This window comes from Vulpes vulpes, chromosome 10 (genome assembly GCF_048418805.1).
Source record: "Vulpes vulpes isolate BD-2025 chromosome 10, VulVul3, whole genome shotgun sequence".
Classification (NCBI taxonomy): domain Eukaryota; kingdom Metazoa; phylum Chordata; class Mammalia; order Carnivora; family Canidae; genus Vulpes; species Vulpes vulpes.
In genome coordinates, this window is record NC_132789.1 from 39,762,044 (window position 1) to 39,789,836 (window position 27,793).

The 27,793-nt window shown below is 47.5% G+C and overlaps 1 protein-coding gene and 1 long non-coding RNA gene across 24 annotated transcripts in view; one reads left to right on the forward strand and one right to left on the reverse strand.

The window, feature by feature from the left end:
• The window catches only part of LOC112908220 (uncharacterized), a 36,788-nt gene that overhangs the window by 8,587 nt on the left and 408 nt on the right, over positions 1–27,793 (reverse strand). The window lies entirely within an intron of this gene.
• SCMH1 (Scm polycomb group protein homolog 1) overlaps positions 27,311–27,793 on the forward strand; it is a 179,607-nt gene continuing 179,124 nt past the window's right edge. For 5 of the 23 annotated variants that reach the window (XM_072723670.1, XM_072723681.1, XM_072723667.1 and 2 more), the window contains exon 1: positions 27,324–27,457. The gene's annotated coding sequence lies outside the window, so the exon portion shown is untranslated. Of the gene's footprint in view, positions 27,458–27,793 lie in introns of all 23 variants that reach the window. The other 18 variants (XM_072723665.1, XM_072723686.1, XM_072723691.1 and 15 more) reach the window with 14 other exon arrangements.

The window sequence follows — 27,793 nt, forward strand, 5'->3', positions numbered from 1 at the left end:
GTTGAAATTCAAATATGGCCATGAACACCTAAAGCCCCGCATCAGTGAGGACCTTTGAGGTGGAGTGTTGGCAGGGAGCCCTGTGACGGAATGACTTGGGACAGTCAGGGGGCAATGAACCAGGAGACTGAGAGGCCAGGAGGCCCAAAGAAGCTTTATTCAGGGGGGCTCTCTGGGTCCTCCAGAGCCTGTGTCTCCTTGGAGAAGAAAATAGAAGCTTCCAGAAGGGCAGGTTTCTTCGTTCCCCCTATCTGCCTGCCTGGCTGCTGGAAACAGTCCTCTTCATAGGCAGAGGGTCTCCACTCTGGGAAGATCCAAAGGATCCAGAGACTTCTGGTCAAGACGGTACTATACGTTCATGTTCTGAATCCCACCTCCATGCATTAAACTTAGAGCAATGATTAAAGAAAAAAAAAAAAAAAGATAAATTCAAAACAGGAAAAGTCGTGCTCAAATCCAAGATAAACATTTTTAAGGCCCAGAAATGTAAGAGACACCCAAGGGGCTAGGTAACATGGAAGCTAGAGATGAGGGTGCAGAAGCCGGGGGAGCAGCCAGGAATTCAACTCCCTTGGGGGGCTGAGGGACTGAAGGACCCCCAGGTGGGGCCGGGGCCAGGCTCCACTCAGGTTCCGTGACCAGACGTGTGACCCCTTGGCATGAGGCCTGGTTCTGGATGAGGGGCCCCAGGAGGCCGAGGTGTCTTTGCTGTGGCTTTGGTGCTTTCTCTTTATCCTTGGTATGTTGTAGGTTCACTACAGCACGTCTGGGTGTGAATTTACTTCTCCTTGCTCCGTTCAGTGCTGAGCTCTCGTGTCTGTCTTTAATTCTGGAAAATTCTCAGCCTTATTTTTTTTAATCTTGCTTCTTCTGCACTCCCCGTGCCCTCCTGGAACTCCTGCATGGCATTCTGTAGACCTAAACTTCTTCACTGCTTGAGGGCATACAATGCAAGTTGTTCCCCAGTATCTATTTTCCCCCTTTTCCTTAGAAATAGAATCTCTGACTTGTAACTAGGCCCACGGCCGCTTGGAATAATGACTATACTTCTTCCTTCTATCTACTTAATGGATAAATAACTGGGTTCTGCCCAATGGGTAAAAGCATGAGTCTCAGGGAACTTCCTTGGAATGTCTTTAAAGCAAAGGCGTGTGTGCTACCCTCTGACCTGCCCTTCCTCCTGCCATCTGGAAAATGCACGAGATGGCTGGAGCTTGGTGGAGTCATCTTAGACCTTGCAGTAGAATTGAGATAGAAGGCATCTCCATGACGTTATGAGGTTGCCCTAAACTTCCTAATGATGGGCCACTACTCCATGAGCGAGAAATGGATTTGTATCTTGTGTAAGCCACAGTTATTTTCCTGTCCTTAGTTTGGGTTTCCCCAAAATGGATCCCAAGACAAGGATTGGGATGCAAGTCATTTATTTGGGAAATGAGGCCAGGAAGCGCAGTGAAGAAGTGGGGAAATGAGACAGAGGAGAGATATAGGATTTGACCACGAGCAGGTTCCTGTTGGAAGTCACTGAGGTCCTATGGAGGGGGGCGGGGGGCCTATGGGAGATTGTGTGAAATAGGCTGCATAATTGTCCCACTAAGGGGCAAGGAAGGTGAAGCATTTATCCATTAACATTAGTTAATGTCCCCTATTGCTTGAGGGTCTTTCCTGGGGCCAATGCCCCAGGACTCTGCCCACTCTTTGTGCAAGCTGAGTAGGCTCCTGCAGCCAGACAATGCTCTCAGGTGGAAAGGCCAGGCCGAGGGTGTGGTCCTGTACAGAGCGGTCTTCAGGTGAGTGCAAGGATCAGCCAAGGGAACAGGGGCACCCATCAACCCGGGCTGCAACCTCTCTGCGGCCCATAGAGCCCCTCTGACTTCTCCACTGCCCTTTATCCCTGTTGCATCTTAGGTGAGATCCCCAATTCTCTCTTCCAAATAATGAATCCTATCTTCTAGTGTGTCCAAGCCAGATTTATTTTGTCTCCCCAGTTAATTTCCATGACCGTATTTCTCATCCCCAGAGTTTAGAAATGGTTTTCATTTCTTCCTGCTTTAATATTATAATTTATGTTTCTCTTTTTATGGGTGGATGTTATTTGAAGAGCTTCAACATCGATTTTGAAGTTGTTTTTAGATAATTCTTTTACTTGTTTTTGTCTGTAGTGGAGTCATTCTACCAGTTACTGATTTTGTTGGCATTATCAGCTTTAGCTTTCCTCGTGTGTTTTGGAATTTTAGTATGTAGACTTTTCGTAAGCGAGATTAATTTTTCTCTACATAATCACCCTGTCTTGTGGTTTGATGGTTTCTCCTCAGGCCTCTGGGGCCTCATCCATACCACATTTAATGCCAATGACTCAAGACTCCCACGCTGTGATGCTAGTGGGGTCTCAGATGTCTAGTCATTAAGCCTGAGTGGGGTTTGGCCCAAGCTGCAAGTGGGTCCCCTTCCATGTAGAGGAAAGACAGTTACTCATTTATTAATCCAATAAATATTTATTGAGTGCATTCTTTGAGTCTGGCCTGTTCTAGGGATGGGAATACAATAATGACCTAGACAACTAAGTATAAAAAAAGTCTAACATTTATCACCACTGATTGGTGCCCTTACAGAAACATAAAGCAGAGTTAGTGACAGAGGGCAGGGGTTCATATATATATATTAGGTGAGTTGTTCAGGGAAGGCCTCTCAGCAACATCTGAGCAGAGAACTGGATGAAGTCCAGCAAGTCACACACAGATCTGGGGCAAGAGCAACCCAAACACAGAGAAGAGCAAGTGCAAAGGCCCTGAGGTAGAAGTGTGCTTGCTGTATCCAAGAAACATTAAGAAACCTAGGGATCCAGCAGAGGGAACAGAGGGAGTAGGAAAAGAAGTTCCTCTGGAGAAGTAGTCTGGGACCAGTTCCTTCACATGGGGCCTTGGTGAAGCACTGTGCTGGAGCCAATTCAGACGGGCTCTGGAGCACTCATTGTCCAGTGATGTCATACTGGAAGCTTGAAACTGGCCTTGGAGGGAGAAGGCATTCTACAATTAGCAAATGCTACAAATCAGGGCTCCCCACCCCTGAGAGCCCATTATTAAGCATTTACCAGCACACCACTGCCTGTAGGGTTGGTAAGGAATTTGTTCTAATTGGGATAAGAAGCCATTGGAGGGTTTCGAACTGGGGAATAATGTGGTCTCATTTTAATACAATCACTTAGAGAACAGACCGTTAGGGGTGTAAGAACAGAAGCAGGGAAGTAGATTAGGAAGCTATTGCAGCAGCCCAGGTGAAAGGGGCTGGGAATTGGTGCAGAAAGATCACAGGAGAGGAGGCGGTTTTAATTCTGCCTCCTAATTCCTGGTCTTACCTCCCGTAACATCCTGGGTGGCCTCTTTCAATAGAGGGATTTCCACTGGCTGGTAGCAACCTATTTTCCTGGAAAGATGGTGGGCTTTGCAAGCAGAGGGCCTGGATTCAAATCCCGAATCCACTTCTTCATAGTATCCCTTGGGGAAAATTAATTTCTGTGAGTCACAGCGCCTTATGTGGAACACTGAGATAATACCTGACAGAGTGGCTGGTAGGGAGTGTGAAATTCCTGTTTATCCTTTCCCGGGGCACAGCACCCGGGGTCCCTCCCTCTGTAGACCCCCGGATCCCTCTGCTCCTTGAAGCCATAATGGAAGCGCTGGTCACCCGGCTGGGGCGGCCTGCTGAGTTCTCCCGTTCCCAGGTGGGCCACCAGTGCCACCTAGTGTCCTATCTGCTTCCTGCAGGCCAGCCTTTTCCATAGGATTTCTCCAGAACCCATCAGCTCAAGGTTAAAGGCTCCTGTGCCAGACAGAGCCAACCCCCATTGCCCCCTGATCATCCTAACATTCATTGTCTGACCTGACAAGGGAGCCTGAGGTCCCCCAATCCCTCCTTGCGTGTTGTGACTCTTGCCTCCATACCCTGAAGGGCAGGCCCTGCATCTTCAGAACCCGTTCCTATTTCCTGAGCAATTACTTTGTGCCAAGCACTCTGCTTCGGTAATCAGATCTCTATTCTTTATTTGGAGAAATTGAGGCTGAGATGTAAATCGGGTCCCTTAAGGTCCCTGGATAAGGTAAGATTTGATGCCAGGGCTTCTCTCTGCCAGTCCAAGGTTTGGGTTTGGTTTTCCCACAAAAGCATCCAGCACAAGTTGGGCAACCAGAAGATGCTCAGGGGTCATTTTAGTTATTAGGCTCTTTGCAAGTAGTGAAGCAAAAGGAAGACCAAACGGGAGTCGGGAGACCCACGCTCAGGTTTAAAGTCTGCCCTGAAAAGCGTGCTGAGTAAGGATGCCCCCCCCTCCATGGTCTTCAGCATCCATGTGATTAAGGAAATGGGTTGGACTAGATGATCTGGAACCTCCCTCAAGTCCTGATATTCAACACCTGCAGAGTCAAGAGAGTTCTTGGTCCAGATGAATGTTCTGGGTGCTGAGGCCACTGCGTGTGTGAGACTGAGCTCCACCACCTGGTAGTTGTGAGGTCTTGGGCAGATCGCGTACCCCAGCCTCTGTGCCCTTGTCTGTGGAGGGAGGACGATGAGGCCACTCGCTCCCTCCCTTACAGGGTGCTGACTTATCTGTTAGGCCCTCTCAGACAGACTAGGTGGTAAGTTCCTGCCCTTTTAACAAAATATGGATTCTACTTGCTACTTCATTTTTTTTGTTAAGCCATTGAGCCACATCCTATACGAGTCTTGTGCAGCGCAAACAACGTTTTCCGTTGTTCGATTCCTGCGAGCTCCAGTGCACGGTCACACCTGTAGCCCCAGATAAAGCAACACTAAAGGTCACATGATTGACCATACAAGTGGCATCACTTGGATTACGACTTAAATAAAACCCGAAATGCCTAAGATAAAATGAGACCCTTAATGGCCTAAGACCATTAAAGTACCCAAAATCTCATCCTTCTAGATAGCTTGGAAATCTGGAGGTCTGAGTCTTGAACAAGGCTACTCTGGACTTTGGTTTCCTCAGGAGGAAACTGAGGCAGGGTAGGGGGGACTAGCTGAACATTTATGAAGTCCCCTATTATGGGCAAGGTGCCGTGAGAGGTCTCCATCTGGTGAAGTCAGAACGTAGCATGTACTGATGAAGGGACAGAGAACCCCTGTCTTCTTGGGCCGGGTCATCGTGTGACAGGAACCAGGGGCTGGGCAGTAGAATGGTGTGTCCACTCTACCCTCTTTTGGAGGATCTCCTTCTGAACAGGCAAGTGGGGAGGCTGGAGAGGCTGCTCTGTGATGGGACATATCTCTTCCCTTCTCAGAACCACAGGCCTCTGGTACAGCACTGCCCATAGAACTTTCCGACATGATCACATTCAGTATCTGTGCTGTCCCATCTGGGGCCACTAGCCACCAGGGCCTTTTGTGTATTTGAAACATGGAACTGAATTTTAAATTAATTTAATGTTAATGATTTTAAATGTAAGTAGTGCCTTGGGCCTAGTGGCCACCATATTGGATAGAGCAGCTCTACAGCTGAGGTCTATGGACATCTTCATGGAGAGAAGAGGTGGTAGTTGAGACACAAAGAGACTGAGTGATTTGCTTAAAGGCATCCTGTGACTCCCTGGGAGAACTGAAACCAGAACCTACGGTTTTTTCTTATTCCAAGACCATTTTTTCCTGCATCACCACCACCATGGTGGAGTCTTGGAGACTTCCGCCATGCTTTTCAATGGCTCCAACATCTTCCCACAGGTTAAGTGGCCACCCAGGACTGCCAGGCCTACCTGCCTCACATCCTCTCTCCCCATGGCCAACTCCTACCCATTCTTCAAATTCAAGCATCCTGACTTTCTCTCCATTTCTGGCAGTTCCAGCTCCCTCCATATCTTCCGGCAGCATTTTGTCTTAGCTCCCAGAGCACTCATGATGTAATTACCTATTTATTTGCCTCCCTACTTGACTAGAATTCCCTAGAGGCACAGGCGGTGTTTTATTCTTCTCTCTGTCTCCAGAATCCAGTGCAGGAGACTGGTCAACAAACACGTGTGGGATCAACATACCGAATGTACTACAACTGGCAGCCTCCAAATAAAAACAGGCCTTCCCCCAGATATAAGCAGGTGGAGCTGGGAATTGGGATGCCTGGGATCCTGGCTCGTGCTCAGTTGCTAGGTGACCATGGGTCCATCGTGGCCCCTCTCTGGGCCTGAGGGGGTAGGACTGGGTCATCTCCAGGACAGGAGTCCGCCCCCTCTAAGGTCTGAATCTGAAGGACCCTGGACTCAGGAACCAGGGCGGAGCTGGAGGGGGCTGCGGGAAAGGGGGGTGGGGTGCCAGGAGAAGCCACCACATCAGCAGCTGCTGCTGGGCCACTGGGCTGGGGGAGCCCTGGACAGGGGGCCGCAGGACGGGGCCGCAGCAGAGGTTGGAACCGTCCACACCAGATAGAGGAGAAAGAGGGAACAAAACAGAATACTGACTGTAGGAAATCTGTTTCTGGTCAGTCTCCCCTCCCCCCTCCTTCTTTCCTTCCTTCCTTCCTTCCTCCTTCCCTCCTCCTCCCTTCCATCTTCCTTCCCTCCCTCCTTCTTTCTTCCTTCCTTCTTTCCTTTCTTCCTTCTTTCCTCCATTTCACACATTCACTCAGTATTTATTCATAGATTTCCTGAGCTCAGGAGTTCTTAGATCATTTTTAGACAAAGAAGCTGAGTGCGCAAGGCCAGGAAATGACTGAACTCCAGGTCACATGGGGAATTACTGGCAAGTGTGGGACACACAGCCCAGGTGCCTGCCTCTTCAGCTATAGCAAACCACTGCGTGCCTAACAGTCAGTTGTGCACCTCACTGGCCTGCCCAGGACTCCCTTTGAGCTGTAGCCTTCATGAGGGACCTGGAGTGCCCATCAGTCCTCCCAGGACCAGCCATCTCTTTCAGGGTGGTCCTTGGCCTCTCCGGGCCTCACTCCTTAGGGAGTAGCCACTAAGGATTGATTGGAGGAGCCTTGGACTTGGAGCCAGAAGGTTCTGAATTCAAGTCCCTAGGGACTATCTTTTCTTTCTTTCTTTCTTTCTTTCTTTCTTTCTTTCTTTCTTCCTTTCTTTTTTTTTTTTTTTTTTTCCTTTCTGGATGAATGTAGAAAGTCACTCATCTTGCAGAATCAGTTTCCTCTTCTATAAAATGGAGACAATTGTCACTCACAGGATTATGTTATGAGGTTTAAATGAGATGGTAGGTGCGATGGTGCCTAAAAGACATCAATAAAGGTTCTGTGAATAAATAAAATGAGAAGGAAAATAGCGGCCCTGTAAGGGGTCTGCTGGCCTGGCACTCGCAGCTAGGCCATGGCATTCTCCTGCAGAATATAAACAAGTTCACAGAATCCTAACACCAGACAAGGTCACTGTAATCATGACATGGCAAGGCAAAAACATACCACTCCATAGCCACATCTGAGTGCAGACAGAAGCAAGAGCACTGTGAAAAATCGTAAAAATGACCAACGTTCCCCTCTCAGGCACACAAGGGATGGTGGTGGTTCTTTTTTCTTTTTTTAATTAATTTTTATTGGTGTTCAATTTACCAACATACAGAAAAACACCCAGTGCTCATCCCGTCAAGTGTCTGCCTCAGTGCCCGTCACCCATTCCCCTCCACCCCCCGCCCTCCTCCCCATCCACCACCCCTAGTTCGTTTCCCAGTCTTTATGTTCTGTCTCCCTTCCTGATATTTCCCAACATTTCTTTTCCCTTCCTTTATATTCTCTTTCACTATTTTTTATATTCCCCAAATGAATGAGAACATACACTGTTTGTCCTTCTCCGATTGACTTACTTCACTCAGCATAATACCCTCCAGTTCCATCCACGTTGAAGCAAATGGTGGGTATTTGTCGTTTCTAATGGCTGAGTAATATTCCATTGTATACATAAATCACATCTTCTTTATACATTCATCTTTCCATGGACACCGAGGCTCCTTCCACACTTTGGCTATTGTGGACATTGCTGCTAGAAACATCGGGGTGCAGGTGTCCCGATGTTTCATTGCATCTGAATCTTTGGGGTAAATCCCCAACAGTGCAATTGCTGGGTCGTAGGGCAGGTCTGTTTTTAACTCTTTGAGGAACCTCCACACAGTTTTCCAGAGTGGCTGCACCAGTTCACATTCCACAACAGTGTAGGAGGGTCCCCTTTCTCCGCATCCTCTCCAACATTTGTGGTTTCCTGCCTTGTTAATTTTCCCCATTCTCACTGGTGTGAGGTGGTATCTCATTGTGGTTTTGATTTGTATTTCCCTGATGGCAAGTGACGCAGAGCATTTTCTCATGGGCATGTTGGCCATGTCCATGTCTTCCTCTGTGAGATTTCTCTTCATGTCTTTTGCCCATTTCATGATTGGATTGTTTGTTTCTTTGGTGCTGAGTTTAATAAGTTCTTTAGAGATTTTGGAAACTAGCCCTTTATCTGATATGTCATTTGCAAATATCTTCTCCCATTCTGTAGGTTGTCTTTGAGTTTTGTTGACTGTATCCTTTGCTGTGCTAAAGCTTCTTATCTTGATGAAGTCCCAATAGTTCTTTTTTGCTTTTGTTTCTTTTGCCTTTGTGGATGTATCTTGCAAGAAGTTACTGTGGCCGAGTTCAAAAAGGGTGTTGCCTGTGTTCTCTTCTATGATTTTGATGGACTCTTGTCTCACATTTAGATCTCTCATCCATTTTGAGTTTATCTTTGTGTATGGTGCAAGGGAGAGGTCCAGTTTCATTCTTCTGCATGTGGATGTCCAATTTTCCCAGCACCATTTATTGAGGAGACTGTCTTTCTTCCAATGGATAGTCTTTCCTCCTTTATCGAATATTAGATGACCATACATTTCAGGGTCCACTTCTGGGTTCTCTCTTCTGTTCCATTGATCTATGTGTCTGTTTTTGTGCCAGTACCACACTGTCTTGATGACCACAGCTTTGTAGTACAACCTGAAATCTGGCATTGTGATGCCCCCAGCTATGGTTTTCTTTTTTTTTTTTTTTTAATTTTTTTTTTAAATTTATTTATGATAGTCACAGAGAGAGAGAGAGAGAGGCAGAGACATAGGCAGACGGAGAAGCAGGCTCCATGCACCGGGAGCCCGACGTGGGATTCGATCCCGGGTCTCCAGGATCGCGCCCTGGGCCAAAGGCAGGCGCCAAACCACTGCGCCACCCAGGGATCCCTATGGTTTTCTTTTTTAAAATTCCCCTGGCTATTCGGGGTCTTTTCTGATTCCACACAAATCTTAAAATAATTTGTTCTAACTCTCTGAAGAAAGTCCATGGTATTTTGATAGGGATTGCATTAAACGTGTAAATTGCCCTGGGTAACATTGACATTTTTACAATATTAGTTCTGCCAATCCATGAGCATGGAATATTTTTCCATCTCTTTGTGTCTTCCTCAATTTCTTTCAGAAGTGTTCTATAGTTTTTAGGGTATAGATCCTTTACCTCTTTGGTTAGGTTTATTCTTAGGTATCTTATGCTTTTGGGTGCAATTGTAAATGGGATTGACTCCTTAATTTCTCTTTCTTCAGTCTCATTGTTAGTGTATAGAAATGCCATTGATTTCTGGGCATTGATTTTGTATCCTGCCACGCTACCAAATTGCTGTATGAGTTCTAGCAATCTTGGGGTGGTGGTGGTGGTTTCTTTACCAATTATAGACTTAGTTCTCCATTCTTCTGTGTCTTAGATAAAAAGATGCCTACTCACTGGGTTGCCTCTGCCTTCGGACAACACCCAACGCAGAGCAAACTCCTGCTTACAACCAGCCCCTCCTAGACCCCCTGACACAGCCCAAGTGGCCACACGGAGTGCCGTGTCCTTCACGCAGCAAGTAATGACCCCAAGTTTGTTTCACTACAGGTGTGTTCCTAGTGGTCTTTTGCTTTGTAAGTCATTTAGAAAGACTTAAGTGTTGGGAGTTCAGCCCCCGTGTTAGAGTAGTGGAGGGACACACACACACATACACACACACACACACACCCCATGTGTGTATATCCAAATGCATATACATTATATATATCTTAAGCTTTTGTCTGAAGGATCTTCACCTCAAATCATACAGTGTGGGTGATTCTCTATTTTGCTTATAAATGAAATTGGCTATTTGGTCCAACCAGGCTCTAGTAAAATCTGGAAAATAACCATCACAGGTAAGGGGGAGAAACAGAGACAAGGAGAGAGATTTATATTTATGGAAATCTTACCATGTGCCAGACTTTATCTTATTTGGTCCTTATGGCCATTCTGTGGGGGTAGGTACAGTGTTATTTCCTGCAGTTTACAGATAGGGAAACTGAGGCTTATAGAAGCTCGGTAAGTGTTTGGCCAGGGTTTAAAGCCCATGCTCCTTCCATCCAGCCTGTGAGCTCCTCTGCCCTCCTAAGGACGAAGGGATGAGCAGAACTGTGACCAGTCTGTGTCCCTGTCTCTGAGTGCCCTGGCACACCAGACCCCCTAAATCTGGCTTCTCTAAACCTACAGACCTGGGTAAGGCCTACTAATTAGAAATGAGTAAAACATACTCTATCAGAGATCAGAAGCCCTTTGTGCATTCTCATTTTATAAGTGGGGAAACTGAGGCCCAGGGAAGTAAGTGCCCTCCCCTACTGGGGCTTCCTCCAACAGCTGCCAGAGCTGATTCCTACCAGCTTGCAAGGGGCCATGCCACATATCCCAACTCAGTGTTCAGCGATGTCCCTTTGGTAGCTTGCTACCAGCCGTGGTATGAGCATTTACACCATGGATATTGGCAAATGCTATAAATCAGACTTTTTGCTTGTTTGTTTTTATTCCTTCTGAAGAGAGCCAGTTAAAACATTCACTAGCACAGCCCTGGCTTCCTCCCTCCCATAAGGAAAAGGAATTGTGAACAGTAACGGGGGATGTGTTTGAGAACAGCTCCCACCAGCGTACAGGCAAACTGAACCTCAGCCTGGCGTGGCTGTGATTTTGTCACTAATAGCCATATGCTTGGTGATTTATTTGTGTCAGAATAATCCGAGGGTCTTGATGAAAATGTCTCCTGGGCCCCACTGAATCAGACGCTCTGCAGGTGGGGCTCTGGAATCTGCATTTCAATAGGTCTCCTCAGGTGAATTTTTCTTGGTTCCTGAGTTTGAGTATCACAGCTGTACATCCTCACTGCCATACTACACAGTGCTCAGACACAGAGGGCAGAGTTTAGGCCCACAAAAATATTCAATTCAGCCTCCATTCTTGAATGTTCGCCATGTGTTAGCTGAGGGTGGATGAAAGTCTGCTTTTAGCTGCTTTCCCCTGTCTCTGAGGTGATGTAGAGAGTTCAGGGATACAGTGACACTAGAATTGGGCAAAATTCCACCTATGTTACCTCCCAGAGAGTTCCGTGTAAGTTTGCCTGCTGGAAAGTTCTAGTAGAATCTAGAAAATGTATAGCTGAGTTTCAATTGTCCAAATAATTTGAAGCAGAAGGATCAAGTTAGAGTCCTGGATATGGTCTCCCCTAGGTGTGTGATCTACGGCAAGTCCCTTAACTTCTCTGGGGTTTAGCTGCCTTTAGCATCCTCCCCAGGGGTTTATAAGATTTAAGTGAAATAACCCGGGGAAGGCAGACTTGTTTATACAATGCTAGACACGCATTTATCTCCTTGGCGTCCTCTTCTTTGCGGGGTGGGCCCTCCCCAGCTCTAGCACCATGGAACCGGCTCCCTCTCCAGGCTATGAGCACCTCAGAGAGGGCTCTGGGCTTGCCTATCTCTGTGTGTGTCCCGCACATAATAAGTATTTCCTAAAGATCTGTGATTGAATATGAATGTATGGCCTACACGTGGATATAGACAGATAAAGCCTCCCACACATAGATGCACACAGATACTGGCATGGGATTACTCACAGAGAGGTGACATGAAATTGTAAATAGAGCACAGGGCTTGGGGGCAGGAGTTTCAAGTAGTGGGGTAGGAAGCTGAATCTACCGCCTACGTAATAAATTATCACAAACTTAGAGGCTTAAAACAACACACATTTATGATCTCACAGATTCTGTGGAGCAGGAATCCAGTGTAGCTTAATTGAGCCCTCTGCCTAGAGCCTCACAAATAGACAGCCAAGGAGTTAGCCAGGGCTCCGGTGTCATCTGAGGCTCGACTAGGGAAGGGTCTGTTTCTGTACTCAGGGCAACTAACAGAATTCAGTTCCTTGCAGCCATAAGACTGAGCACTTCACTTTCTTGTTGGCAATGAGTCAGAGGCTGCCCTCAGCAACTAGAGTTGCTGCAACTCCTTGTCACATACGCCTCCCAACATAGGCATTCCATAGACGGCAGCTTGTTTCTTCAAAGCCAGCCAGGGACTTAGAGAGAGATGCCACAAGATGAGTCCTACAATTTTAAGTCATGTAACCAGGTAACCACTTATGTAATAATGCATATCCCGTCCAATCCATCGTGTCTGTTATATTCTTACCAGTTAGTGGCAAGTCCCAGATCCTGCCTATGCTCAAGTGGGCGGAATTGCACAAAGCCATGAATGCCAGCAGTTCTGTCCACCGCAGGAACTCAGATGAAACTCATGAAGGATCTTCCTTGTAAAGCTGGCAGACAGATCTGGGAGACAGTAGAGGTCTGAGGGATACCCTATAACCGTTTCACTTTCCACAGGAGAAAACGGAAGCCCAGAGAGACTGAGTCACCGGTAAGTAGATGGCAGAATCAGACTGGAATCTAGGACACACACACACCCCCAATTTCCACTCTACTGCTTCTCTCCCCGCTTATTGTTAGGACTTTGAAGCCAACAGACAAACAAAAATTTAGGTGACACTTTGAAGATTCTAGCTCAATGGATATTGGAATGTCTTGGAATACCTACAGGATAAATCCAAATTCTTGGCATGACATTCAAGGCCCTTTGACTGTCTGGTCCAACCAAGCTTTCTTGTCTTAGCTTTTACTATCTCCCCCTGGTATGTTCCATCACAGAGAACTATGTGCACTTTCCCACCAGGAATGCCTTTCTCTTTCTATGCCTGGAAAATAAACAAAACAAAGCAACAAATAAACCCACTGATCCTTTGAGTCCCAGCTCAAATGCCACCATTTCACTGGGTGAAACCCTCCTTAATTCTTATAGGCAGAACTAATCACCCCCTCCAATCTGCTGTCCTGGGATTTCGTTCAGTCTGCTGTATATACCTTTTCATATGTGTGATCGTTGCTTTTGAGTTCTGTTTCTCCTGTGAAACTAGGACCTTAGAGCAGGGTTATTAGAAAGATATGAAACTAATTTGGTTTAAACAAGTCTATCCTGCCAGCTGGCCTTGTCAAGAGACTACCACAGTCTCTCCTGCTGAGCTGAGACACCACCAAGGTTAATGAGAGTATTTATTTCAAAGTTGATGTCTCCAGAAGCTCACTGCAAGTCAAGGAAAGGCAAGCTAGATCCCCACCCAATTACATTCTCCTCAATAGTTCCCCTAGCCCTTTGCTCCCGCCAGTAAATCTTCACTGATTGATTGAATAGAATTAGACTGTCATTCAATAGCCATAATTGATGTATACCAAAGGCCGGGCCTATTCTAAGAGTTGAGGTTACAGAGACAAATAAGACAAGAAAAGGACATGAAAAAATCTAAAGCACATGGGCTTTAGAATAAAAAAGTTTGATTCAAAGCCAGATGCCATTACTTATCAGTTCTATGACCTTGAAGAAGTAATTTAACTTCTCTGACCTCAGATTCTGCAGCTAAATGGGGAATAACAGTGTACACTTCCTAAGCGCTGCAGTGTGGGTTACGTGAAAGGATATAGGCTCCTAGCCCATGGCAGATGCTGTGTCCCTGCCCGACCCATGGAGAATCACTCGCCACGCGGCGATACTTACCCTCTGTGACAAGTGCTATAACAGATCGGAAGTGCTGGGAGAGCAGAGTGAGTGGAGGGATTTGTTCTATTATACAGAAAAGGAGGAAGAGGGGCGCCTGGGTGGCTCAGTGGTTGAGCATCTGCCTTCAGCTTAGGTATTGATCCCGGGGTCCTGGGATCGAGTCCTGCATCAGGCTCCCTGCATGAAGCCTGCTTCTCCCTCTGCCTGTGTCTCTGCCTCTCTCTGTGTGTCTCTCATGAATAAGTAAATAAAACTTTAAAAAGAAGAAGGAGGAGGAGGAGGAGGAGGAGGAGGAGGAGGAGGAGGAAAGGAAAGGCTTCAGACAGGATGAGCAGTAATGGCCAGGGGGACCTTCCAGGCAGAGGGAACAGCAAGCACAAAGCAGGTCGTCCTAACACCTAGTCTTCATTTTGTCTGCTTCCAGACATCCAGGGCGGCATCTAGGCCCTGATGTTAACAGAGACAAGACGGCATCTTCCGTCTGTGACAGATGACTGACATTTTTATTTCTTTGTCACACTGGAGAAAGTGCCTTCTCTCTCAACCAGAAATATGAAATAATCCAATTTGCAGCTAAGTTAATGCTGAGAATTGAAATGCACTGAATTCTAAAGTTTCTGATTCTAAGAAGAATGTCAAATGAGTCTCATTCTCAATCACATGTATGTGATACATCTTAAAATATGTTTTACAGAGTGTGATGCTATTAAATTGAGACATATTATGACCTGTGGGGGAGGTCGTTGCTGTGGGAGTTCTTAGAACCGTCTAACATTTTACATCTATAATTGCATGATCCTAATATCTATAACTCCCCGAATCCTAGAATGTTAGCGAGGGAGGACCCCACAGAAGTTCAGCCTCCACATCTTCCCGATGGAGAAACTGAGGCCAAGGCATGGGGAATGAGCTGCTTAAGACCATACAGCAAAATCTGACACTGGAATGCAGGTCTGTAAACATCAAGTCTGGGCAGGGCTCTTTCTCCTCTATGATGGTTGCCTACTCCTGAGGGGCTGTTAAAAGTTTAGGGTGGGTCTTTTCAAATTGTATACTTCAGTATGTTTCGAAAAGGATTCATTTCCTTTAGGTCCAATTGGTCGTTTTTAACATGGTCAATACCAAAAGGTTTTTTCAGCCTCAAGCTCTTGACCATGCCTTTAGGACTCAGGCCCTGAAGGTGATAGAACTTACAGTACAAAGGGATTTTAGAGGTGCATCTTGTTCAACTCCCCTTCCACCAGAGAAATAGCCTTCTTGAGCATATCCAGTAATGCTTTTACTTTGCCCAAGGGAATTTATCCCACTGGGTGGCCAGGAATCCACTTATCATTGAGTAGAGCTCTGTTTCTCCCTCTACTCCATCCATTAAGAGAAAGGGAAGGAAGGAAAGGGTGCTGACTTACTGAGCACCATTCATGTACCAGGCATAGGTGAGGGGCTTGGGTAGATGACCCCATTTGGTTCTTAACACGTCTCTCTAAAGCAGATGTGATCATCTCAATACATGACTGGGGAAAAAAAAACAAAACAAAAGACAAACCGACTCATAGAGAGTTTAAATAATGTGCTCAAGTTCATTCACAATAAGTGGAAGATTCAAGCCCACATGTAACTCTTTGGAGTGTCCTGTCTCCTCTGCTTTCTGTCTCTCTTCCATAAAGCCTTTCGGCGTGCCACACTACAGCATCCTTTCAAAATAAAAATCCCCTGCTTAAATGCCTTTGATGGCTCTTCAATACCCACTCGAGGTAAATAGTCCAAGCTCTTTACCTTAATATCCAAGGCCCTTGACAATCTGGTTCTTGCTGGACTTTGCAGGCTCGCTTCTCTCTACCCTGCCAGGGCATCTGAGGTTTGCCATGAGGATGCCTTTCCGTCTGCACCTGCTGCCTGAACGCCCTTCCCTTCTTCCTCTGCCTAAAGCTCCACACAGATGTCACCTCCTTGGTGGGCCTTCCAGGCTCCCTGCAGAATTCATTTTTTTTCTGCCTTCCCCCAGCACATCACACATGCCCGCTTTTGCACTGTTAGGTCCTGCATCGTTTAAGAAGACTCTTCAGAACAGGGATTGTATTTTACTTTGCTTTACATTCTCAGTTTTTGACACTTAATAGTGAATACTATAAATATTTGTGGAATAGGACTGATGCTTATTCCTTTCCTGGATGTGAATCCATTATTCGAAGACCCCTCTGAGGTCTGTCTATGTCATTCTTTTCCTAGTGATTTCTTCACATCAGAGAGTCCTAGTTCCTCCAGCTGTTTCTTGCAAAGCCTGATTTCCAGGTTCTTAAGGCTCCTGGGTGACTCAGTCAGTGAAGTGGCTGCCTTCGGCTCAGGTCATGATTTCGGGGTCTTGGGATCAGGCTCCCCGCTCAGTGGGGTGTCTGCTTCTCCCTCTCCATCTGCCCCTCCTCCTGCTCCTGCTCTCTCTCTCTCTCTCTCTCTCTCTTTCTTTCTCTCTCTCTCTCTCCCTCTCAAATAAACAAATTCTTAAAAAAAGTCTGATTTCCAGAGTCTTATCATCTTGGTCATTTTCTTCTGGGTGACAATTTGTCAATATCCCTCTTTTAAAATATGATGTTTAGGACAAACAGGAGCTTAGATAAAGTCTGGCTACAGCAGAACAAAGTAAGAGGATTCTACTGTTTGATTCAGAGGTTACATTTCTTTAACCATTTCTGTGTGCCAGGCATCTCTGCCTATCTTATCTTCTTTCACTCATGCAATAATCTGGCAAGGCAGGTGCTATTTTTCCTGCCTTATAGATGAGGATATTAGCCATCTGGTAAGGTACTTTGAGAGCAAGTTAACTTAAAAGTCACATGCCCAGAGCACAAAGTGAACTTGTGGCCAACTGATAGGTTGAGCTCATTTTGATGTCAGCTGCTTTCATTTTTTTTCCTGTTACCAGCTAGTGACAGGCTTAAGAGTAACTGAGGACAAACAGGATCCATGCCTTTAGAAGAGTGTGGAACCCCAGCACAGAGAAAAGGCAGGTTGGATTAATGACCAACTTCCTAACAATAACAGCCTTTATCTAGGACCTCAGAGAGAGTCTGGAATTTCTCAGCCACATAGCTTCCTGGAACTATTTTTATTTGGTATTTTACAGAAGGAAAAGGAGCAGAAGTGTCTTAATAAACAGTGAGATTTGGGTTCAGCACTCCTCTGCAAAGCCCTCAGACATCAGAATCTGAGCAGCCAGTCCCAGGGTGGGGGTGGGTGGGGAGGGCCCGGGGCTGTGAGTTATAGAGTAAGCAATGAGGAGGCTGCCCCTCTGGTCTATGGCCTGGGCCTGCGAGGACCCTACGCACACATTATTCCATAAATATCTACAGAGCATCATTCTGTTCCAGGTATGGTGTGAGGTGCTGGGCGTGTAATAAAGAATGCAGAGTCAGTTCCAACCTTCTGGAGCTTATCATCAGCTGGAAGACAGGTGCAGAAGCAAAGGATATGCACATGACCTAGTGATATAATGATGAAAGGATGTGCCCAGGCTACTAGGAGAGCAAGAGGAGGGGTATTTATTTATTTATTATTTTTAAAGACTTTATTTATTTATTCATGAGACACACAGAGAGAGGCAGAGACACGGGCAGAGGGAGAAACAGGCTCCATGCAGGGAGCCCAACGTGGGACTCAATCCCGGGACTCCAGGATCACGCCCTGGGCCGAAGGCAGGCGCTAAACCACTGAGCCACCCAGGGATCCCCAAGAGGAGGGGTATTTAAGCTATCCTGGGCAAGGGTGGAAGACAAGGGATCAGAAGAAACTTTAGCTTCATGGATGAGCAGAAGTTAACCTGGGGAGGAAGAGACAGAAGAAATAAGAAGTTCCAGATATGAGCAGAGCCTCAGAGGCATAAAGTTCCCAGAGTGTGGAAAAAGAATTACAGGCAGTTCGGTGTTCAAGAGGCCGAGGAAGTAGACAGGATTATCAAGTGCGTGTGGCGTGTTAGGCACTGTGATAGAACACTCACATGCAAAACACATTATTTCAGATCATCAACTCAACTGTGTGACTTTGAGGGAGTGGCTGCACTTCTCTGGGCCTCATGAGTAAAATGAGGACTAGATGGATTCCAAGGTCCCACCTAATCTCAGCTCTGGCCTAACCAAGGGGAAGGCATTCTACTCTGTGGTCTGTCTACCATGTTTACAGAAATGCTAGTCAGGTTGATGGAGCATCATGGTCCCATTTCCCCAAGTTACAGGCCGAGTATTCAAGAGGAAGTAAATTCTATTAGACTTGAACATGTTTACCAAGCTTCTAATGTGTGCAGGATTCAGGAGAGAAACACACACACACACACACACACACACGCGCACACACACACATGCACACACACCAGATTAAAATCTCTATCTGGCAGGGTGGGCGATGATAAATGTCATTGACAAGGGTAGGATGGTGAGTTGTGGGGAGCTCAGGGTTGGGAGAGATCAGAGCCAGCTTGAAAGGCTGGAGCAGGGCTTCCTGGAGGAGGAGGCATTTGTGATGGGCACAGGGTGCACAGAATGTCAAGGAAGATGCTGAGCAGAGGCAGCTCAGGTGAAGGAAGCAGCAAGAGCCTGCAAACCAATCAAAAACTGTCCTGCTCCCCCTACCTGCGGCCCCACTCCCCCCTGCACGTCCTCTGCTCACCCCACACTGCCTGTTCTCAGGATTCTTAGCTGACAGTTGAGACTCTCCAGAGCTGAGCCTCATTCTCTGTCCAGCCTACTGACCCACGTTGCTCCTACGTGGACCCTCTGCTCCAGCCACACACAGGTCCTCACCATATCTTACATGCTTCCTCACTTTTCTGTCCCTATCTCACTCTATCTTCTCCAGACAATGCTTCATTCCACTAACACTCCCTCTTCTGCCCCTAACTTTCCTACCCGTCATTCAAGGTTCACCGAAACTACCACCATGTCTATAAAACCTTCCCTGAATCTCTTCCAAACACCGTAACATTCTGACTGCATTTCGAGCTTCCTGCCTTCGGGCACCTGGGTGGCTCGGTCGGTTAAGCGTCTGCCTTCAGCTCAGGCCATGGTCCCCAGGTACCGGGATGGAGCCCACATCCCCTGCATCAGGCTCCCTGTTCAGCTGGGAGCTTGCTTCTCCCTCTGCCCCTCCCTCCTGCTCCTTCTCTCTATCACACAATAAATAAATAAATAAATAAATAAATAAGTAAATAAATGAATAACTCTGGCCTTGCATAGTAATACTTTTCCTCACAAGACTGTAAGCTCCGTGAGCTATGTGGGTGTCTCTCCCAAGGGTCTTGCACAGGGGCACTCAGTAACAGATGGTCAGCTGCCCGGCAAAGGCTGTAAGCGAAGTGCCTCTGGGTAAACAAACCAGTCCTTGGACCTTCATCTAAGGAGAACGGGACTTCTTTCATCGCTGGCCATCTAGCATTCTCGTCCTGAACCCATGGGAGGCATGGAGCTCACCTCTGGCTCCTACAGCTCACTCTGTTCTCCTATCCTCATAATCACTTCTAGGAGGTTCAGGGCTCCTGGTGAACCTGACCAGAAAATTTCCAACTGCTCCTCTGATGCCAGACTTAGTATACAGATGAGAGCTGTTGACGTAATGATCTTAGGCAGCCTTGACGCAGAAAAGGAGTCACTAAATGCCAACAACCAGAGGAAGGTGTGAAAGGGCAAACATCCATATCAAGGTGGAGGCCAAGAGCCTGCTACGTCTCAGGGCCGCCCCCACCCTCCCAGCCCCCTCCACCCCACTTGTCTTAAGCTCCAGAAGCCATCTTTTCCTTTTCTTTCACCACTTCTCCCTTGGGGATCATTGCCACCCAAAAGTGAAAATAAAATGTTGGACTATAAAAGTAAACTACTGTTTCCTTGGTTGTCAGCCCCCAAATAATCACTTTCTTGCTGTCCCTTATGGACAGCTCTGCCAAGTTTAGTCCTTAATGCTATGTATAAAACAGCAGGCCTGGGGGTTGCTAGCATTCCTTCTTGAAAAAAAAAAAAAAAGAAAGAAAAATTCCCCCTATTTTCCTCCCTCTCTGCTGCCTCAGCACTTCTGGGCTTCTGCCCCTCTTGCAATCCTTCCCAAGGGTCTGGTCTGCTCTCAGCCCGAATCCACTCTCCATCGCCTCTTGGTTTTAATAACTATGTCTCCTTTTTAGAAATTCGTACATTAAACAATGAAATCTATGATGCACTGTGCCCTGGGATACGAAAGGGAATAAACGGGAAGCGCTCCCCTATGGACTAAGCCACTACAATATGACACACTTCATGCAGACATATTTACCAAGTGACAGCACAGAGGAGGGAGCAAGGAATTCTTTCTGAGGAGTGTCAGAGACGGTTTGACCTGGGGACAGAATAGAAGCCAGAATCCAAAAGACAGTATCTGCCCTTTTCTATTTCCTTAGCAAACACAGAGGCATAGCTCCAGAAGAAGCCTCATCTGAGACATTGGAGCTGCAGGTGTGAACAAGGTTCCCGATCCCAAGAGACTTTCAGCCCGGAAAAGGAGTTTAAAAATGTACCCTAATAATGGCAAGACAGCACATATCATGCCACGGAGTTTCAGAAGAAAGCACCAGGGGAGTTCATAGAGACCGTTAAAGGGAATGCTTCTCCCTGGGTGTCGTAGGCAGAATTTTTTTTTTAAAGATATAATTTATTTATTCACGAGAGATACGGAGAGAGAAGCAGAGACACAGGCAGAGGGAGAAGTTGGCTCCATGCAGGGAGCCCGACGTGGGACTCGATCCTGGGACCCCAGGATCATGACCTGAGCTGAAGGCAGACACTCAACCACGGAGCCCCCCAGGTGTCCCTAGTAGGCAGACTTCTAAGAAGGTCTCCAAGATTCCTGGCCCCTAGTCTGTGCATCTTGCATAATCCCCAAGACAGCATATATGATGTTTTACTCTCCAGATTAGGTGTACGTGCTGTGGCATTGTTGGCCTCTACTAGAGGAGTTACCTGGCTTCACCTGACCTTATTACAAGTTTTGTAAAAGCTCAGAGCTTTCTCTGACTGTTGAAGTATGGGAAACCAGAGAGATACAAAGAGTGAGCAGGATTTGATGTGAGAGAGTCTCTGTCGATGAAATGGAAGGGGGGCCACGTGCTAAGGACCTGAAAGTCCTCAACTGCCAGCCAGCAAGGCAGTGGGGATCTCAGTTCTATAACCATAAAGAAATGAATTTGGTCAAGAGGCAGAAGGAGCTTGGAGTGGACATTTTCCTAGTCAAGTCTCCAGATAAGAAGGTAGCTGGTCAACACTAACTTTAGCTATATGATATCTGAGCCAAGAACTCAGCCATGCCTCACCAGACTTCAGAACCACAGAACTGTGAGCTGCTCAATGGTGGTGTTTTAAACTGCTAAATTTGTGGGGCACCTGGGTAGCTCAGTGATTGAGTGTCTGCGTTTGGCTCAGGTCATGGTCCAGGGGTCCTAGGATCAAGCCCTTTGTGGGGCTTCCCACAGGAAGCCTGCTTCTCCCTTTGCCTGTGTTTCTGCCCCTGTGTCTCTCATGAATAAATAAACAAAATCTTAAAATAAATAAACTGCTAAATTTGTAGTAATTTGTTATGAAGCAATAAGCACTTAACAACATTGTCTTCTTGTTGGCTGTTTATATACCAGTTTCCCCAACTGTGTGCTCCTTGGATCCAGGCCATATCTAATTATCCTCGCAACCTTAGGCTACTAGTAAGACAGGTACTCCCTGAAATAACATCAAATGAATGTTTAAAGGCAACTCGAGGATGCAGATGAGGACCCGGATGCAGATCAAGATCTGAGACACTCTGCCCACTCCCTCCTCCCAAAAGCGGGGAGACTGACGCTGGGCCCAACACTCAGACAAAAGAAGGAGGCCCCCATTCTCTCCAGTGCTCCAAGGCCTATTTTACAGACAAAGCAAGTAACTCAGCCTTAGGTATCCCAGCTGCAGCCCCAAACTTGGCTTAGGTGGACTTGTTTTCAAGGAGCACTGTTCACAGAGGCATCGTTAATCAGGAGTCCCTGTGTGACCTGAGAGTTACCATGTTCTTTTTTTTTTTTTTTTAAAGATTTTATTTATTTATTCATGAGAGACACACAGACAGAGGCAGAGACACAGGCAGAGGGAGAAGCAGGCTCCACGCAGGAAGCCTGACGTGGGGGACTCGATCATGGGACTCCAAGATCACGCCCTGGGCTGAAGGCAGGTGCTAAACTGCTGAGCCACCCAAGTGTCCCACCATGTTCTAAATAATACCCACACCCATCTCAGCGGGGCTCTTGGGATTTCTATTTCTTGGGAGATCTCAGCTATAGGTGAAAGCCAAATAGATTTTCAATCAGCCAAAATAAAAGTAAATAAGCCCTTGAATCTCATCTATTCATTTCTTATGAAACATTATTATTCATATTAAAAAAATAACACAGTGAACACTTGTGCACCCTCCACCTTGCTTGAAAATAGTTAAAATTCACTGTGCATTCTCCCTGATAGCATTTCCACCCTCAGCCCTCTAGAGATAACCACTCCCCTGAACTTACAGTTTCCATGTTTGTCTTTATGTTTTCCTACATGTGTATGTGTGTCCCTAAACAAAACTACACTTGATCTTAGCCAAAAGGCCAAGAAGCGATCCCTAAACAAAACTGATAATGCTTCGCTTATTTTTAAACTTTATATAAGTGGCAACATGCTGCTTATTCCTTTTTGGTTGAATGCTACTTCTAGGATATATTCATATTATTACATGTGGCTCTAGATCGGGGTTTGGCAAATTTTTCTATATATGGCCACAGAGTCAATATGTTAGGCTTTGTAGGTCATAAGGCCTATTGTAGCACAAAAAACAGCCATAGATAACCTGACTGGGTTCTAATAGACCTTTATTTTCATATAAGTTTCACATGTCATGAATATTCTTCTACTGATTTTTTCAACCATTAAAGAAGGTAAATGTTCTTACCTTCTGGGCCATACACAAACAGGAGTCAGGCCAGATTTGGCCCAAAGACCCATGATTTATCAATCCTGCTTTAAAAAAAAAAAAAGATTTATTTATTCGTGAGAGACACAGAGAGAGGAAAGCAGAGACACAGGCAGAGGGAGAAGCAAGGTCCACACAGGGAGCCCGACGTGGGACTCGATCCCGGATTCTGAGATTATGCCCTGAGCCGTAGGCAGACGCCCAACCACTAAGCCACCCAGGTGTCCCAGCCACCCAGGCGTCCCTCAATCCTGCTTTAAATCATTCATTCTTATTGCTATGGAATAGTCTGCCTTTAAAAAAGTTACTAAATATTTAGAGGGTCAAGAAATTTAGTAGGCACTGTTTTAGATCAGACACTGGTCCTGCTCTTAAGAAGTTCACTATGTAAGAGGGCAAGATAAAACATGCTAACTGATAATGAGGTAGAAAAGGTTAAAGACCCTAATAGATGTTTGAATGGCCTGCCACGGGTGCTAACAGGAGTGGAGGCGGGAAAAGTCCTTTCATTTTGGTCCAGTGATTGAGAAAATGGGCTGTAGAGGTTCCTATTCTGACTCTACCCAGGCTGCCTGGGTTCCTATTCTGACTCCACCATTTACTAGCTATGTGACCTTGGACAAGTTACTTTCCCTTCTTGTGCCTTGGTTTTCTCATCTGTAAAATGCAGGTCATAGTCATGCTTACTAACTAGGTTTGTTATGAAGATTAAATTGTCACAAGAATTAAGATAGTACATGTAAAGCATGTAGAAAAGTACCTGATTCAAAGTAAGCATTACATAAAATGTTGGTTTTTATTATTCAAACTGGAAGATCAGGGAAGGCTTTGCGGAGGCAGTATGAAATCAGAGTTTTCAAAGATGGGTAGAATCAGGACATATAAGAAATAGAGAGGAAGGCATTCTAGAAGACCGAGCAGTTCCTGGAAAAGCCCAGAGTAGCAAAGCACAAATGTAGAAAAGTACAAGTGAGCCAAGTAAAGCAGAATGGGGAGAAATGAATTTAGAAAGGAAAGTTATGGCCAGATCATGGAGAGCCTTGAGTTCAAGGCTAAGGCATTGGACTTTGTCCTATAGGTACTGAGGACTTACTGAGTTTTAGAAACTGGGGACTGGCATGAAGCTTGTAGGAGGTAAGTTTGGGAGAAGAGTCTGAATTAGGTTACAATTCCTAACCTAACTGGAATTTAGTCCATGGAATGGAGCCTCCACTAGGGAAAAGGCAGGGTGCTTTGGAAATGGATTGGATGCGGAGGACAGACAACAGGGAAGCATTTTAAAAAGCACTATCATGGCATTAAGACTGACTGACCGGGAGGATGGCAGTACCATTGTCTGAAACGGGGGAACACACCTAGAAAGAGAAGGTTTAGGATGGAGAGTCATGATTTTGGTTTTTTGTTTTTTTTGTTTTTTTGTTTTGTTTTGTTTTGTTTTTAACCCATGAAGTTTAAGGACTCTGGATGGAATTGTCTAATGGAACGGAGCTAAGAACAAAAAAGGTTGGGGTGGGGGCTGGTGACCTAGATGACATACTCTGAGTTACTCTTTCCAACAATTTGATGTGACAGGTACATGATTATCCCCCTTCTATCCCAGAGAGGAAGAAACTGAAACCAGAGAAGTTAAGGCTAACCAACCCCACAGCTCATCATCAACCACCCCACTCTACTGCCACTGCAGCTGACTTTCACAGGGCTTCACCCTAGGACAGTCCCTCAGACTCTTATTCAGACTATCTGATGCTCCGGGGAGCTTGGAGTATTTACCTTCTTGGCTTTAGCAAATTAGAAGCAGGTAGGAAGGGGATGGGCATAATGACCATTATGCCCATAAGTGGCAGCTAACAACCTGAAACTTTAAGAAGCCATCATGAGAACCCCAAAGCATAGCATTCTGGGGTATTTGTTAAAGTGGAATATAATCCTTCACTCTCCAACAGCTCAAGAGGATTTCTTTGTAAAAAAGTGTGATATTGCTACCAAAACATATAACAAATCAAGAAAATAATGAATCTATTTCTGCATACTTAGTATGGCTAGGAAGTTCCTAATACACCTTTAAAAGATTTTCATCTGGTATGGATTTTTTTCTTTTAAATGTTAAAGGAATAGACTCTCAGCACTGTGGGGGAACTTCTCCTCAAAAGCAGCTTTCCAGACAGCAGAGCTTTTAATTCAGTTGTTTCCCCCCTCACTACCTAAAGAGCTCTAGAGGTTTGTGGAGGATAGCCTGGGCTGTGGAGCTTTAGAGGACCCTCTGCCAGGACTCCCAGGCCTACTCAGGCTGTCTTCAGCAATTTCTTTCCTTCCTCTCATCCACCTCCATGACAACTTGCTTCTCAAGAAAACAGGCAATAAGAAGGAAGGTGTACTGGGGTCAGAAGGAGTAGCTTTCACAGAAAACATGAGCAAAATCCTCAGTACATGGGGCCCAGTGGAAATAAAGGAATAAGACACTTGCCCTGGTGCTGACCTGTCAGGGGATGAGGCCGCACCAAATTAGGAATAAAAAGACTGATGTCATCTAGTGTCCTAGCACTGTTGCTTACCAGCCCTGCACTTTCCTTTCTCTATCCCTCTGCCTGGTATGCAGGTGCCTTGGGAACATATCCCTCAAGCCCTGGCTTGGGTCTTGAAAGCTCTTTCTGAAGAAGCTTTCAGAAAGAAAGCTGATTAAGTTACTCCCCCATTTAACACTTCAGTAGCTTCTTAATGCTCCAGCAGGGGCATTCAGAAACCTTTTGGTCTCCAGACCCCTTTCCACACTGAAAAAATTATTGAGGATTTTGAGGGGCTTTTTTGTTTTTATGCAGTTTGTTCCTTCTGTCAAGATTAACCACATTAGCAATTAAAACTGAGAAATTTCTAAATTTTTATTTATTTAAAAATTACAGTAATAAACTCATTACATGTTAACATAAACACATTTTTAATGAAAAAGAAATCTACATTTTCTATTATAACAAAATATTAATGGGAAGAGTGGCGTCTTACATTTGTGCCAATTTCTTTAACGACTGGCTTAAAAGAAGACAGCTGGATCCTAAAATCTGTTTCTGCATTTAAGTTGTTGCAATACCGTATGTCCTATATATATATATATATATTTTTTTTTAAAGATTCTTGTTTATTTATTCATGAGACACACAGAGAGAGAGGCAGAAAGAGAAGCAGGCTCCATGCAGGGAGCCCAACATGGGACTCGATCCTGGTACTCCTGGATCAGGCCCTGGGCCAAATGCAGATGCTCAACCGCTGAGCCACCCAGGCTTCCCAGTATGTCCTATGTTCTATGGAAAACTTCACTGTACACTCGTGGGAGAATGGGTGAAAAAAAAGAAAGAAAGAAAGAAAGAAAGAAAGAAAGAAAGAAAGAAAGAAAGAAAGAAAGAAAGAAAACCACATTTAGCATTATTCTGAAAATAATTCGGAGCTCAGTGACCCCGGGAAGGATCCGAGGGAGATCCAGAGGTCGCGGGGGACCACGCGATGAAAACCACTGGCCTACAGGGTGACTTCTAAGGTAGACAGACAAGGACATTCAAGGTCATTCTGGACCCTCTAAACGCCTCCTCCCGGGTTCTGGCTTCCTTCAGCCGCATCACCACCCACCCCGGCCATAGGTCTCCATACTCCTGCCACGCCGCTCCCACCAGCCAGCCACACGGTGTCACGTCTTTACGCCTTTGCATCCATCCTCCTCTCTCTGCCCCCAAAATAGCCCCCCACCCCCACCCCCACCCCGCAGGCTCCGCTAAGAGCCAGCTGGACCCTGTTGGGCTCTCGGGTGCCTCCTTGGACCCCCGCGGAGCCGACCACTCCCTGCGCGCGGAGCGTACGCAGGCGTGGAGGTCAGACAGGCGGCGATCAGTCTTCCCCACTCAGTCGTTCACTCGCCGGCGGACCCCGGGCCAGCGGTGTCCCCCTGTGCGTGGGGCCATCCGGGCGGATGGGGGCGGATGGGGCGGAGGATGCGGGGAGCGCGGCGGGGCGCCAGCGGGCGCCGGAACCACGACCCTGGGGGCCCACGCGCGCCCGCGGAGCCCTGCGGGGGCGGCGGGTCCTGCGCTGACCGAGCACAGCACGGTCACGTGACACGCGGGCCCCCGGCGGGCGAGGAGCGAGGTCACTGGCTCAAGGTCATCCATCACCCGAGCCCCGTCAGTCGGGCTGCGGGGCCGAGACCTAAACGCTCTTGGCCCGGCCGTCTCGCCCCCGGCGGGGCTCGAACCTGAGCCCCGAGCCCTCTGCCGGCCTCAGTTTACCCGCCCGGGTCGGGCCCCCGGGGGGAGGGCCGGGCCGCTCGGTGGCGCCCTCCCCGCCCCGCCCCCCGCGCGCGCGGGCCCAACGGCCGAGGCGCGCGCCACCCCGCGGCGGGAGGGAGGGGCGGGGCCCGGGAGCCGCCGCCGCCGCCGCCGCCGCCGCCGTCGCCGCCGCGGTCGAGCCCCCCGCCGCCCGCCCGCGCTCCCGCCCGCCGGCCCCCGGAGCCGCCCCCGCCCGGCCGCCCGCCCGCCCCTCCGCGCGTCCGCTCGGGCTCCCTGCGCAGCGGAAACATGGCGGCGGGAAGGGAGTGAGCCGCCCCGCGCCGCCGCCGCGCCCGCAGGTAAGCGTCTCGGCCGCCGCCTCCGCTCCCCGGCGGGCGCGCGCCCTGAGGGGCCTGGGCCGGCGGGCGCCGCCCGGGGCGAGGAGGCGGCGACGGGCCCCGCGGGCCCCCGCCCCCGCCCCCCCCCCGAGGGCCCGCCGGCCGGCCGCTGCCTGTCGGGCCGGGGGCCTGGCTGCGCCCCGAGCGCGGCCCTCGGCGGCCGCCGCAGCCGCCCCCCGCCCCGGCGGCCGCGGCGCCTCAGCGGCCCTGACGCGGGGGGGCGCGTGCGGAGGGGGCGCGGCGGGTCGCCGTCCGAGCGGCTGTCGGTCGGTCGGTCGCTCGGTCGGTCGCTCCGCT